At 38.7% G+C, this 13,539-nt stretch overlaps 1 long non-coding RNA gene across 1 annotated transcript in view; it reads right to left on the bottom strand.

The window, feature by feature from the left end:
• The window catches only part of LOC128868785 (uncharacterized), a 45,897-nt gene that overhangs the window by 25,381 nt on the left and 6,977 nt on the right, over positions 1–13,539 (bottom strand). The window lies entirely within an intron of this gene.

Genomic DNA, 13,539 nt, shown 5'->3' with positions numbered 1-13,539 from the left:
TACCACAAATTTTAACATATATAATATGCGTAGGTTCTCATCTGAGGCGGGTCCCAAACTCAGCTCACAACCAGCTATCCTGGATTGCTTCGCCTTCTCACATTAGCTCGCTCTCCAACGGGTGTTCCGAAGCTACCCAGAGGATACTTGAGCTAATCCGGGAAGTTGTGAGTTGCTTGAACCATATGTAGAGGAATAGTCCTGGCCACTCCCAAGTGAATGGCAATCAGTGACTTTCCCCTCTTGCGTGGACTTCTACATCAGGAACCATCGTTCTTTTTATAAGGCTCTCATCATGGCCGTCCTAATGTATGGCGCAGACAACATCCAATGAGGAGTTTTTGGGAGAAAGATTCTGCGGAAGATTTTTGGACCTTTGCGTATTCGTGACGGCGAGTATCAGAGACGACTAAAGATCCAGCGGCTATGTTGGCTCGGTAATGTCGTCTAAATGGAACCAAACGCGCTGGCTCTGAAAGCATAAGATGTGGTTCCAGCTGGTGGTAGCAAAGGAAGAGGAAAGCCTCCTATACGTTGGAAAGATCAGGGGAAGAATGACTTGCTTTCACTTGGTGTTTCCAATTGACGTAGGTTGAAATCGGCCAAAACCGCTTAAAGGCCCCCCCTTTTATCAGTGGCTTAAAAAAAAAGTGTTTTTTCTCAATTTTTTTTTGGAGGCGAAAAAAGCGACACACAGGAATAATCTTTTGAATTTATTTGAAGGCATGATTGAAGAGTAATAAACAATTTTTTAACAAAAATAAAAAAACAAAATGGCGGACATATGAGGGATCTCGCACAGCTTCTCGTTGCGCGCTAGTAAAACGGCGTGCAAGATTGCGGTCGTAGTTTTCACCTCAAACACAAAATAAAAATATTGTCTTATTCAGAAGGCTTTCCCGCATATAGTAGACTACTCTTGTATAAAAATATGAAAAAATTAACACACAATTAATTAAAAAAAAAAGTGTTTTTTCGCTATTTTTTTTCAAAAAAGGTGTTAAATAACATTAAAAATGATTTTTTTTTGTATTTTGTTAGTTAATTAGTTACGCATTTTAATTATCTTTATATAAATTATCGGTTTAAAATGATAACTTTCGTCGTTTTTAAATCTTACATGCCATTTTCAAAAACATGGTTTTTAGAAAACGTGTTTCAGAGTTTTCAGAAGGTAGATAGTATACTCACACGAGGGACGGTACACAGGTCTGTAACTCCGAAATGACTTTGAATTTCGCTATACAATTTTGAGTGCATATTCTCCTATAATATATCTATCGATTGTAGTAAAAAAATCGATTTTTTGAAGCCGACTGATAAGAGGTCCCCCTTAAGCGGTTATTGCGCCAATCAAGCAGACGAAGAACATACGTAGGTATATTGTAAGGCTAGCTGATGGCCTTCGTTGCTAGTGCTGCAATTTTAAAACTTGTATAAATAACTTGTTATTATATAAGTTAAGCAAAAATAAAAATATTGTAAGTATGCACACCAGATGTTACTCGCATCTAAGTAGCAGGCAGGAAGACGTCAAAAGAAGTTATGCATCAATAAAGAGAAAGTATTTTTCATAAAATGAGTTTAGTAATTGCGCAGAAGCTTAATATAGACGTGAATGTACGTTGGTTAAGTGGCACAGCTTAACATTTTTTTCATAATTTAATTAGAAGCGAATCTTCATTGTTATTTATTTCAATTTATGCTTACAAATCTTACAGAATAGATGTACAATCTGAAACTTACAGTAACTAAGAACTAAAATGAAAACAAATACGAGGGTTGCCTTTTATATTTTGCGCCTTTGCAACACTTCGTGTGATGAAGCTATAATTCGATATTTTTGTATCGAAAAGTTTGGTATATTCTAGCATCAACTGATATAGTATATAATGTTTTCACTTTCGAATTTTATTAGTTTTTTTCATCTCGCCCAAAAGATGGAATTAACTCGCGAACATTTTCGTGCGACGATTTAATGTAATTTTCGACCTGGATTATCGAAACTAAGCCCCACTTTTGACGTCGAAGCTACTACTGAGCCACTGTGAAAGCTGGTACGGGTTCAAACGTGGCTGTTGGTCCTTGCAGGATGAGTTTTGTTCAGATCGTTCAAATACGGTTGTTGTGTCAGACATAATCTACGCTGTGTGTCAATCGATAACGCAGGAAGAACTCAGTCGACTTTTTTAAAAAAATGTTGAAGAAACTCAGTCGCATTAGTTCAAAGCACGTCTTTGACATAGTAATAGGTAACAAATCTTGGATCTATGCATATAAGCCGGGAACAAAACAGCTATCGACAGTGTGAGTGCTTCAAAATCAGCTAAGTCCAAGAAAAGTTGTTCGCGAAAGAAGTACCACAGAGCAAATGTTCACTTTTTTTCAGAAAATCTGGTCATGTCGCAACTGTTCCATCAGAGAAACAAGCAGTCAGTTCTGAGTAGTACATAATCATTTGGTCACCAGAAGTTCTTGGGGAATTAGGGAAAGCCAACAGCCGAAGACGAATCATCCTTCAAAAAGAAAATGCGAGCTCTCAAATATTGGCTCACAGAAGAGTGTTTCTAACCACTTAATATCCAATTCATGGGTCATCTGCCTTACAGCTTTGATTTGTTAGTAAAATTTTAAAGTTTTGGAATAGCACAGCACAGCAATTCGGGCAAGCTGTATCAAGTCAGAAAAAAAACAAGATCAGTGAAAAAGAGTTAGAAACTGCTAAAATATATCAAAATGAGGCCAAAAGGAACACAAATTCAGACTCAGTGAACCTATTCAAAACACCATACCTTTTTTGTGTGAAATTAGTTTTTATTGATTTCAAAGACAAAATTGTTCAAAAATTATTAAAATTTTTTTTATATATTCACTTTAGCTCGATATGACCACCTTTTGCCTTGACTATACCCTGCAAACGGTCAAAAAATGAGTTGCATGCTGCACGAATGTGATCTTGAGGTATTTTTGCCCTTTCTCGTATAATCGCTTTTGTCAGCGAATCCATACTGGCATATTTTTTAGTTCCCACCTTGCTCTCCAAAATGGACCAGATGGAATAGTCCATCGGAGTTGCGTCTGGTGAAATTGAAAGCCATTGTGTGGACAAATGAAGTGTGGAACATGATTTTTTAACCATTCTTGGTTCACACGAGCTTTATGAGACGGTGCCGAGTCCTGTTGGAACGTCCATGGTCTACGACCGAAATGTTTGCGTATCCACGGCTCTACAGCAGCTTCTAAAACATTTTCCCGATAATAAGTCGCATTCACTTTGACACCAGGCTCGATGAAAACGATTGGAGAGCGTCCATCAGCGATCACTGCGGCCCAAACCATTACTTGCGATGAGAAATGGCTTCGAGTGGCCATACGTAGGCTCAAATTCTCGTATGAGCGTTCGGTCAAGTAAACACGATCGTTTTGAGTGTTTATGAACTGCTCATTTGGGAAATTTTTTTCATCAGAAAACACAATGTTAGGAAATTCGCCACGTTCGTGTAAGCGCAGCAACTCCTTTGCTCTTTCGCACTGAACTGTTTTTGCTGGGGGTGAAAGATCGTGTGCTTTTTGGAACTTGTAAGCCTTGACCTTGAGCTCATTTTTCAATATGCGTCGAATGCTGTCTAGCGATATTTTCAGTTCTTTGGCCATTTTTCTTCCACTTCGACGTGTATTTCGTTCAAGTCGAGCCTTCACTTTCCGAACTATTTCTGGCGTTGTTTTTTGGTCCACCTCCATAGCGTTTTGCAATGCTACCAGTATCATTGTAACGTTTTATAGTGCGATACACAAACATTTTATTCACTTTGAGGTGACTGAGCTCACGAACAATGGCTGGTTGTGATTTTCCAGCCAAATATAACGCAATCACACTTTTAGGTTTGAATTTTATCATATATTAGAAAAAAATTCAACAAACCTGAGACGCAAATCCTTTTGATGGCTTATAAACAATATATTGAACTGTCATTAGAACAATTTTGACGTTGATGTCATGAGCTGCTTTACAGATACAAACAATGTGAAGTTGGTACCACTTCATATCGTTCACCCGTAAATATAATTGGCACGTACACCCTTTTTGGGTGTTTGGCCGAGCTCCTCCTCCTATTTGTGGCGTGCGTCTTGATGTTGTTCCACAAATGGAGGGACCTACAGTTTCAACGGCAGACTCCTAACGGCAGATATTTTTTATGAGGATCTTTTTCATGGCAAAGCTACACTCGGAAGTTTGTTATTGCTCGCTGAGGGGCGACCGCTATTAGAAAAATGTTGTTATTAATTTTGGTGTTTCACCGAGATTCGAACCGACGTTCTCTCTGTGAATTCCGAATGGTAGTCATGCACCAAACCATTCGGCTACGGTGGCCGCCTCGACCATATATGCACGTAATTTAGTGATAAAGTATCAGGTATTTTTGTTTTATGGTTCAGGCGATACCACAAGTCGCTTATTCCAAGTATTGCAGTTTCTTTGGAAGCCTATCGAAAAAGCAGACGTTTGGAAAGGCTTGACCTTTCTGAGTATCTCGCCTCAGCGTCGCCTCATGTATTTCATATAATAAGTATTATACAGGGTGTCCGGTGTCAGAGTTATGAAGTAAAAGCTGAATTCAAGCTAAATTCTTCTACATGTTGATCATTATGTCGAATGCATTCTTGGAATCTGCACACCAAACCCTAACTTTGGGTCGGTGAAGTGGCTGTTGATCTGTTAATAGTAGGTTCTTTCCTTTAGGTGTCCAGTACGGCAGTTGATCGAGACACCTTTGCTTATTTATATAATATACATTTATATAATTGGCGCGTACACCCTTTTTGGGTGTTTGGCCGAGCTCCTCCTCCTATTTGTGGTGTGCGTCTTAATGTTGTTCTACAAATGGAGGGACCTACAGTTTCAAGCCGACTCCAAACGGCAGATATTTTATGAGGAGCTTTTTCATGGCAGAAATACATTCGGAGGTTTGCCAATGCCTGCCGAGGGGCGACCGCTTTTAGAAAAATGTTTTTCTTAATTTTGGTGTTTCACTGAGATTCGAACTTACGTTCTCTCTCTGAATTCCGAATGGTAGTCACGCACCAACTCATCCGGCTACGGCGGCCGCCGGCTGTTTATTTACACTTTCATTTAAATGCAAATGGGTTTCATTACTCCAACATTGTCTCGCGGAAATTGTTACGTAAATTTTAATCGTTAGATCAATATATGATGCATAATAGTTTTTGGAAGTCCCAGGGAAACCGCTCTCTTGTGCACAGACTGACGCGTTTTATCGTGCAAACTTGTAGCGACGAGTTTAATATTTTCATTTGTTCTCGGAGTTCGGCTCGGCCCCAGCCGTGGGCGATTTACGACCGAAGTTGTTGTGGGCTGTTTGCTCCTTTCGCACACATGAACGATTCAAATCTTCACTAAGAGCATTACCTAAAAGTCGAATATTGTAACGTGAACAAAGTCTACAACGAGCAGTTACACAGGAATCATTGGCCTTGAAATACGCTTCGATTGCGAATGCACGCTGTTCACCTGTCCACTGTGACATCGAGTCTAAATAATCCGCTCGAATAACAAAGCCAACGCGGTCACCTCCCGTTCATACGCTATGCGGTTAGGGAGAAACTTTAAATCTAAAACCTTATTCTGCCATCGGACACCCTGTATAAATTAAACGGGCTATACAAACTTCTTTTTCTCTAAGGTATCGAATTCGGATGAATGAAATAATGATTTTTTTTTATATAATGTGAAAGGTAAGACTATAAATTTTGGAACAAATATTCCTATCGAAAATACTTAAGGCCCGGTGGTCTAGAAATTTATTGGATATTCGAAAGTATAGTATCTTAAGAACATACTGTGAAATTTTAATACGGAAATTCCCAATATTATAGCTTCTACAGCCCATTAACTAGGTAAAGTGCCATCCTGAAAGTAGCCGAATGGATTAAAGAGAGGAGATGAAGCGGGAAACAGATTGGAGTTTTCCGTGACAGTCAGGCTGCACAGGCCCTGGAGAACGCGAAGCAAACCTCAAAGATTGTTCAAAAATGTAAGAAGAGGCTTAATTCTGTCACAAGACAAAACAGGCTTGTACTTATATGGGTTCCGGGACCCTCCGGTGTTGAAGGAAACAAAATCGCCGACGAATTGGCCATCCGTGAATCAGCGGTTCCTCCATAAGAGCCAGAGTCAATAATCGGAACTAGTTTCGCAGGAATCATGAATTGGATCAGCGATTATGTAGGCAATCCACATAAAGAGCGATGGTCGGGTCTAGAACGTTGTAGAACTGCAAAGTGTTTTGTGACAAGTCCGTCAAACTTTGTACTATTGTAAAACTAAGAAGGAAAGACGTTCGGTTAGGATAGCGCTGAGCACTTTCTCTGTGAGTGTCCTGCCTTTGCTAGAGCAAGGCTATGTGCTTTGGGTTCCGATGTCGCGCGAATGAGTAATATTCATTATCTGAAACTGGAGGATATTTACAGATTTGCCAAAGAATCTGAAAAATTCTCACAGGACTAACTATCTCTATCTCTGTCTCTATTCTTTCCTATCTCTTTCTCTGATACTTTTCTCCTTTCCTCCTTGACTATCTACCCCCTTTCCAGAGCTTTAAATACAATGGGCTTTTTAGCCTGAGTGTTTTAGGAGCCACCAAATCTCCTGATGCTCCTTGGCTCGACCTTTTCAAATTTCAAATTTCAGGTAAAGTGAAGTCCGCGCGCTCCTCAAACTTTAAACTCATTTGTCTCGAAACGACTTTTTTCGGCCTGGTGTTGTCAACCAAAAAAAAACCATTCAACCGAATCGTCTCAAATTTTAATATGTTGTTCACAACATCAATGGCTATCGCCCGTTCTAGAATCATATTATTATTTCAATTATTTCCTATTTTTTTATTAAAAAATTGAAAAAACCGATTTTTAGAGTGTCAAATTCAAAACCACGCCATTTTTCCAATTTTTTTTTTCTAGTACGGGGCATAGCTACAGTTTTAATATTTAATAAAATAATATTTGATTAATATTTTTTTTGGTTTTTGTGTTTCAGATAAATAGAAGAGCCAAAATAAACCACACCGTCCAGGTTCAATTTTTCGGGAGGGTCAACTTTAGCGCCGTTTTTAAAATTATTAAAATTAAAAAAAAAAAATTCTTTTTGTATGTAATAGAATTTAAATAAAAAACCTAAAAAATTTAAATATCTTTTTTCATTTTTTTATTGTAAAAAAAAATCCTGAAATACCCTAAGTTTTCGAGCTCCAGACCACCGGGACCTCTTAAGTATAAAAAAACACCCATTACATACAATATATATTCAACATATTTGGCGCCCAAAAATCATCCATTAACCACTTCGATCGTCAATAACGAATAGCTTTATCATGTACGTTAGTTTTTTCGTTTCCAATGACCGATTAATTTGAAATCTTATCAAATTCAGCTAAATTGTGCGTAAATAAGTAAGATAAATGAATATTGTAAGAATTTGCATAGCTGACTTCTACTCGCATTGTGCTCAAAATTAGTTTACGCCCACAAAAAATTAGCTTAGAGCGGGCACAGTGCATGGGATCAGTTGTTTTCAAAAACGCAACGTGTATAGTAAGAAAATTTTAATAAAAAAAGTGATAATAATAATAATGTTGAAATTTCGCGCCGCCAAATCGACTAAAATGGAAAATGTGAAGGTGAATTATTTGTTTGCTCAGTGTGATATGAGTAATTTGCAGAAAATTGTAATATTCTGTGTCAAATGCTTGCAGAAAGAGACAACGCAGCTTGACGATAAACAACTGGTGCAGCTGATACGCGCAACGCCCGCGCGCAGTTCACTTATTTTGGCGCTGAGTTGGTAAAGTTGGAAAATATTAGTGAATTCACATTCTTTAGGAACCACCGAGACTTATGAAAAATATACAATAATATAGTGTTGCACAAAACTGTTGGTAGAGCAAAGAGTGTCTAAGGGATTGTAAAGAAGGAAAAAATCAAGTTTTCACCATTAGGGTGCTCATATAAGGTTCTAGCAAGATGCAAAAGTTTAACTAAATCCTATAAACAACTTTTGTTTTAATTTCATAGTATCATGCAAACGACATCGTGTGTTTAATAATATATGTGTAGAAGTAACTAGAAATTTTGGTTTTTAAGATTTCATAATAAATAGAAATAACCGACGGATGAGATAATACCCCATCTTAAAGAATACTCCATACGGCAAAATGGTCATTGCATCCCTTTTTTAAGCAAGCATGAAACAGATACCAATAAATTACTTAAATTCAGTGTTCCACCGGCCCCGCTACATAAAAGAGCGTTGCTTTTAAACGTAAAATTAAAAATGTATCAAGAAACAAAAATTCTATTTGCCAATAATTTATTTATGCTCTGATTATCTAAAAGTATTTGTCAAAAAATGATCTTCTCTTGACGCTAGTTGCTTAGTTAAATCTACTTTTTCACTCAGTTGGTTATGACCTCAGAAGAAAATGTGTACGACAATTATTTACTTCAAAAATGCGTCTTGGAATAGTCATAAAGTGATTTAAGGTCTCGCAGGAAGAGTACCTTTTCGGAACAATGCAATAGCTTTAAAAACTGTTTTTACCTTTTAATGCCAAACATTTAATTCTATTTGAACTTCTTCAAAATCTTCTAAACTATCCTTATAAAAGTATAATATTATTTTAGAATTAGAATAACACCCCTAGGTAGCGTCCATGCCTTATTGATAGGTACTTTTTTACTGATACTCAGCAATATTGTAGAAATTATTTTGCCCAAAATGCGATACTTTAAAGAGTTCAAAGTTTAATAACTAGTGAAAATTAAGAAAAGTACGTACATTCTTATTTTTTCTAATATGTTACTTTGCCCAATGATCCCATTTATTCTTCAATTTAAAGTATTGTATTGACACCTGCCCAATAACTTAGTACTAATCGAGCTGAATTCTTCTATAAAGATAATAAAAAAAATTCATATTGAATTTCCACTTATGATAGAGTTTACTTTCTTTGCGCCATTCGACGCCATTTGCAAAAAATTATAAATCTTCCCATAGGGTGACTCATTTTGCGCCACATTGTATATAGTACATAATATAATATTTAAATGGATTTTCCTAGCAATTCTCATCCAGCTGAGCGCTGCAGCAATTGTGGTCATGTAAATGAAAAGATGACAACGAAGAAAACAAAAGCAACAAATACGGGAGTAGTGCGCAGCAACAGCGGTAAGCAAAAAATGCTTTATTTTAAACATTAAATTAAATACTCAAAAATGTAGAGAAATGTTCGTATGCATGTATGTATGAGATTTCTTGAAAGTAAAGGTGGTCTTAAGCAGGCTTAGTTAACTGTATTAAAAAAAATATAAACTTTTTTATACGTTTATGTAAAGCTAAGTTGCTAATATTATGCAACAATCAGAGAAACAAATGATTTGAATTCTTTAGTTTGCTAAAAAACGAAGTTATAGTTTTGAAAAATTAAAAATTCATGGATCACTTTTTAACAGATATCGAAAAAGGTGACGTTTTTTTCAAGGAAATTAGCTAGGTGGGCCAAACCGAAGCTTTCAGAGCAGCAAACTACTCGAAACCACTATTTAGTTTAAAAACATCTTGTATCGTAGATTGTGTCCGGAAATGATTTCTCAATCCTATAAGGTAAAAACTCAAATATAACCCAAAATTGGAAAAAAGCTATAAACCAATAATATTTTCAAGTAAAAAAATGTACACATAAAAAATTGAAGTAGCTGAGGGTACTTTTTTTCCCAATACAGTCATTATATGAAATTTATTATTTCCAATTAAAATAAATAATAAAATAATAATAAATTAGTCAATTAAATTCCCCATAATTTCTAATTACATTTAATTATTACTGATGTTTTCTCGCTATTTTATGTTTCCTCGTAAATAGGACGAGCTCGGTCTTAAGAGGATTCACCGGCAGGCCGCAATCCGTTGCCCATCTAACAACTACGTTAAGATACCCAGAATACCCAGAGCTCAACTTCCCTCACTAGGGGGCGCTCCTCTGATGCTTTCTGACAAGGTAAAGTACCTAGGTATTATCCTTAACAGTAAGCTTACATGGAAGCCCAATATTGAGGAAAGAGTGAGGAAGGCAACAATCGCCTTGTATGGATGCAAGGGCGCAATTGGTAAAAGATGGGGCCTTTCGCCTAGAGTTGTTTTCTGGCTATATAATACGATTATAAAGCCTATCTTGTTATATGGAGTCATAGTCTGGTGGAACTCACTAGAGAAGACGACATTGGTGAAGAAGCTAGAGAGAGTTCAGAGATCGGCACTCATTGGAATCAGTGGGGCGCTTCGAACGACTCCTACTCTGGCGCTCAACGCAATGTTAAATGTGGTACCCGTGGTCAACGCAGGCAGAATTGCCGCTACGCGCCACGCGGAATAAAACTGAGGGGCTGGAGCTATAAGCTCAATCTCACTTATGGGCACTCAAGCATCCTCAGAAACTTCAAGTTCATCCCTCTGTCAACGGATCAGTGTATACCCTCGTTTAGTCCAACCGGAACCTTCTCCACTTATATTCCGTCATGGGAAGAGTGGACGGAGAGCTACACTTGGAGGCAGGGCCTGGTGAACTTGTTCACAGATGGATCGAAGTTGGAAGGAAAGGTTGGCGGAGGAGTCGTTTGCGAGGAGCTTCCCATCAGACTCAAATTCAGGTTACCGGACCACTGCAGTGCTTTCCAGGCAGAGGTAGCCGCAATCAAGGAGGCAGCTGATTGGCTGCTCAAATGCGTCCTAACGGTCAAGAAAGTAAATATTTACTTCTACAGCCAAGAGGCAATAAGAGCCCTCGGGTCTATGACGGTGAATTCGGAATTGGTCAAGGAATGCTTGATTTCGCTTTCGACCGCGTCCGAATTCTTTGACACCAGCCTCAGCTGGGTTCCTGGTCACAACGACATTGCTGGAAACTGTGAGGCGGATGAGCTGGCCAGACAAGGGACATGTGAGGTGATTTCCCCGCGAAGGGAGAGAATTGGGATCCCCCTGACTACCTGCGGTCTGCTCCTGGAAAGATGGGCATCCCACCAACTCAGCGAGCGCTGGGCAAGTACACAAACGTGTAAGGTCGCGAAATCCTTCTAGCCACGTGTGGACCGGAGGCGCTCGGGCGAGGTTCTGATGTTGACAAAATATCACCTTTCTAATCTTGTGGGTTCTTTCACAGGACACAATGCGCGAGGAATGCATTCTGTGAGACTTGGAATCACCTCGAGTCCTTTTTGCGCTGGATGTATGGAGGATGAGGGGGAATCATCAATCATGGCGGGGCTAAGATTTAGGCATCTTGGCTCCTACTTCTTTGCCACGCCTGCTGATATAGCTGGCGCTGACATTAAAAATCTGATGAATTTCATCAGCAGCATAAAGCGGTCGACGCAAACATAGTCATCGTTCGTAATCCGCACGCTCCTAACCATCCCAGCACCACCTCTCCCGCCCTCTCCCTGCATCCCATCGGCCTTTTTCTCTCACCTCACCCCGTTCATAATGGTATCACAAAGGACGAATCTTTCTTCGTCCAAGTGTGCCCATTCCCCTGGGCAACCATACCAACCTAACCTAACCTACTGATGTTTTCGTTTATTGGTAAATATATTAATTACGATTATTTGTTGATTACTTCAAATCGTAATCGTTTACTAATCATAGAAAAATACAAGATATTTTACAAACCAAGTCCTCCTATATAGGAACCAGTGGGTGGAGTTGACGAATCTAAGTAATTTCAGCATTCTTAACTTAGCTTTATCATTTCGACCCTTAAAAAAGGTCCTCCCAAAGATAGCGGTACATTGCCATTTGCCTTAAGTTGTATGACTTTTCTTCGGTTCTACAGCTTCTGCAGAAGGCGCTCCGGGCGACTCTCATCCATTCCACCTGTCTTCTGACCTAGAGCAGTTCCATATCTGTGAATAATTCTTTTCAACGTAGACTAAAGAGCTACTGGGAGTACCGTCTCATGTTCAATTCTCGTCAAATAAGTTGACGAGAAATGGTTGTATTGGAGATATTGTATTGCAGATGTTTCCATCTCGAGCCTGCTTCTTTGAGAAAATATTCCTTGTGATAAATTTTCAAATATCGAGCGGCTTAAGGCTTTCCACGTCGATGAAGTAGAACAGAGCTGTAGGCTTATCTGCTTACTGATTCAAACAAATTTCTCAGAATTCTGAAACTATCAATTTGTGACAGAACAAAGTACTGTTAAGGCCGTTTGCTATCTAAAACTATGAAGACTCTTATCCGAAGGCATTCAACAGCTTACAGTATAAAATTCACTGGAAAGGGCCTACGATTCATATATTCCTAGATGTTTTAAATAAACTCTCTGCCAACTTTGTTCTTCAGATTGAAGCCTACGAAAGCATATAAACCAAAAATTAGATGAAAGATACTGCATTAGGTGGGACTTTAGAACAGCAAAACTTACTTGGTTCAACGTAGAGAGAACACTCAATATGCTGGTCGAGTCCAGCAACAACGCTGCGAGGCTGCTGCTGATCCTACTGTGCCTTGAATTATGGGCAATTATAAGAAATCCCAGAATCTTTTAGATCTTCTGAGGATGAATTGCTGGAGTATCTGCACTACAAAGCTGAGTTCCTCCGACGCTATTATAACTCTTTAGGCAAAACAAACTAGCGTAATCGGCGAAATCCCATGACTCAGCTTTTACTGCAGAAGCTTTGCGACTTCAACTAAACACATCACAATATCTGTAAAACATAGATTTATCGCATTTTAACTGATCAGTTGGGTTTACGAAAGGTCTGTGCACATTTCATTCTGCACAAGTTAACTGAGGACTAAAAATTGCTCTGAATTCAACATTTAAAAGACCTCAACAAAGAGACGTGAAAATACGAGAACTTCCCTTAGAACATGGTAACTGGTGATAAAATGTGGTGTTTCCAACATGAACCTGAAACTAAGCGTCAAAGTGACGAATGGAAGGCCCCACACGAGCCACCACCCAAAAAATCACATTTGGAGAAGTCAAAAATCCAGTCGATGCTCATTTGATTTTACGATTCCAAGAGAATTGCCCACAAGGAGTTCGTGCCAATGAGCCAACCGTCAATGCAATTTTCCATCGTGGCGTTTTGAAGCGTTTTTTGCATCGCATTCGACGAATTCGCCCTGAATATCGCGAAGGAGGAAGCTGGTGCTTATGGCATGCTAATGCACCATCTCATCGATCCACTCTTGTAACAGATTTTTTTACTATATACCGCATTTTAACCGTCGATCACTCACCGTATTCGCCTGATATAGCTCCCTGAAAACAAAAAAAAAATACATTTTGCGTCTATAGCGGCTATCCAAAAGGTTTGTACCGACATCCTGAAGGACATTCCGGTCAATGGCCTGAAACACTCTTTCGAAAAGCTTTCATATTGCGCAAAACAGTGTATCGAGGCCAGAAGGGACTATTTTGAGTAAATAAACTCGAAGTTAACAGAACAAAGCTC

The sequence above is a fragment of the Anastrepha ludens genome, chromosome 6 (assembly GCF_028408465.1).
Source record: "Anastrepha ludens isolate Willacy chromosome 6, idAnaLude1.1, whole genome shotgun sequence".
Classification (NCBI taxonomy): domain Eukaryota; kingdom Metazoa; phylum Arthropoda; class Insecta; order Diptera; family Tephritidae; genus Anastrepha; species Anastrepha ludens.
Note: the sequence above shows the minus strand (reverse complement) of the source record. Positions and strands in the feature narration are given on the sequence as shown.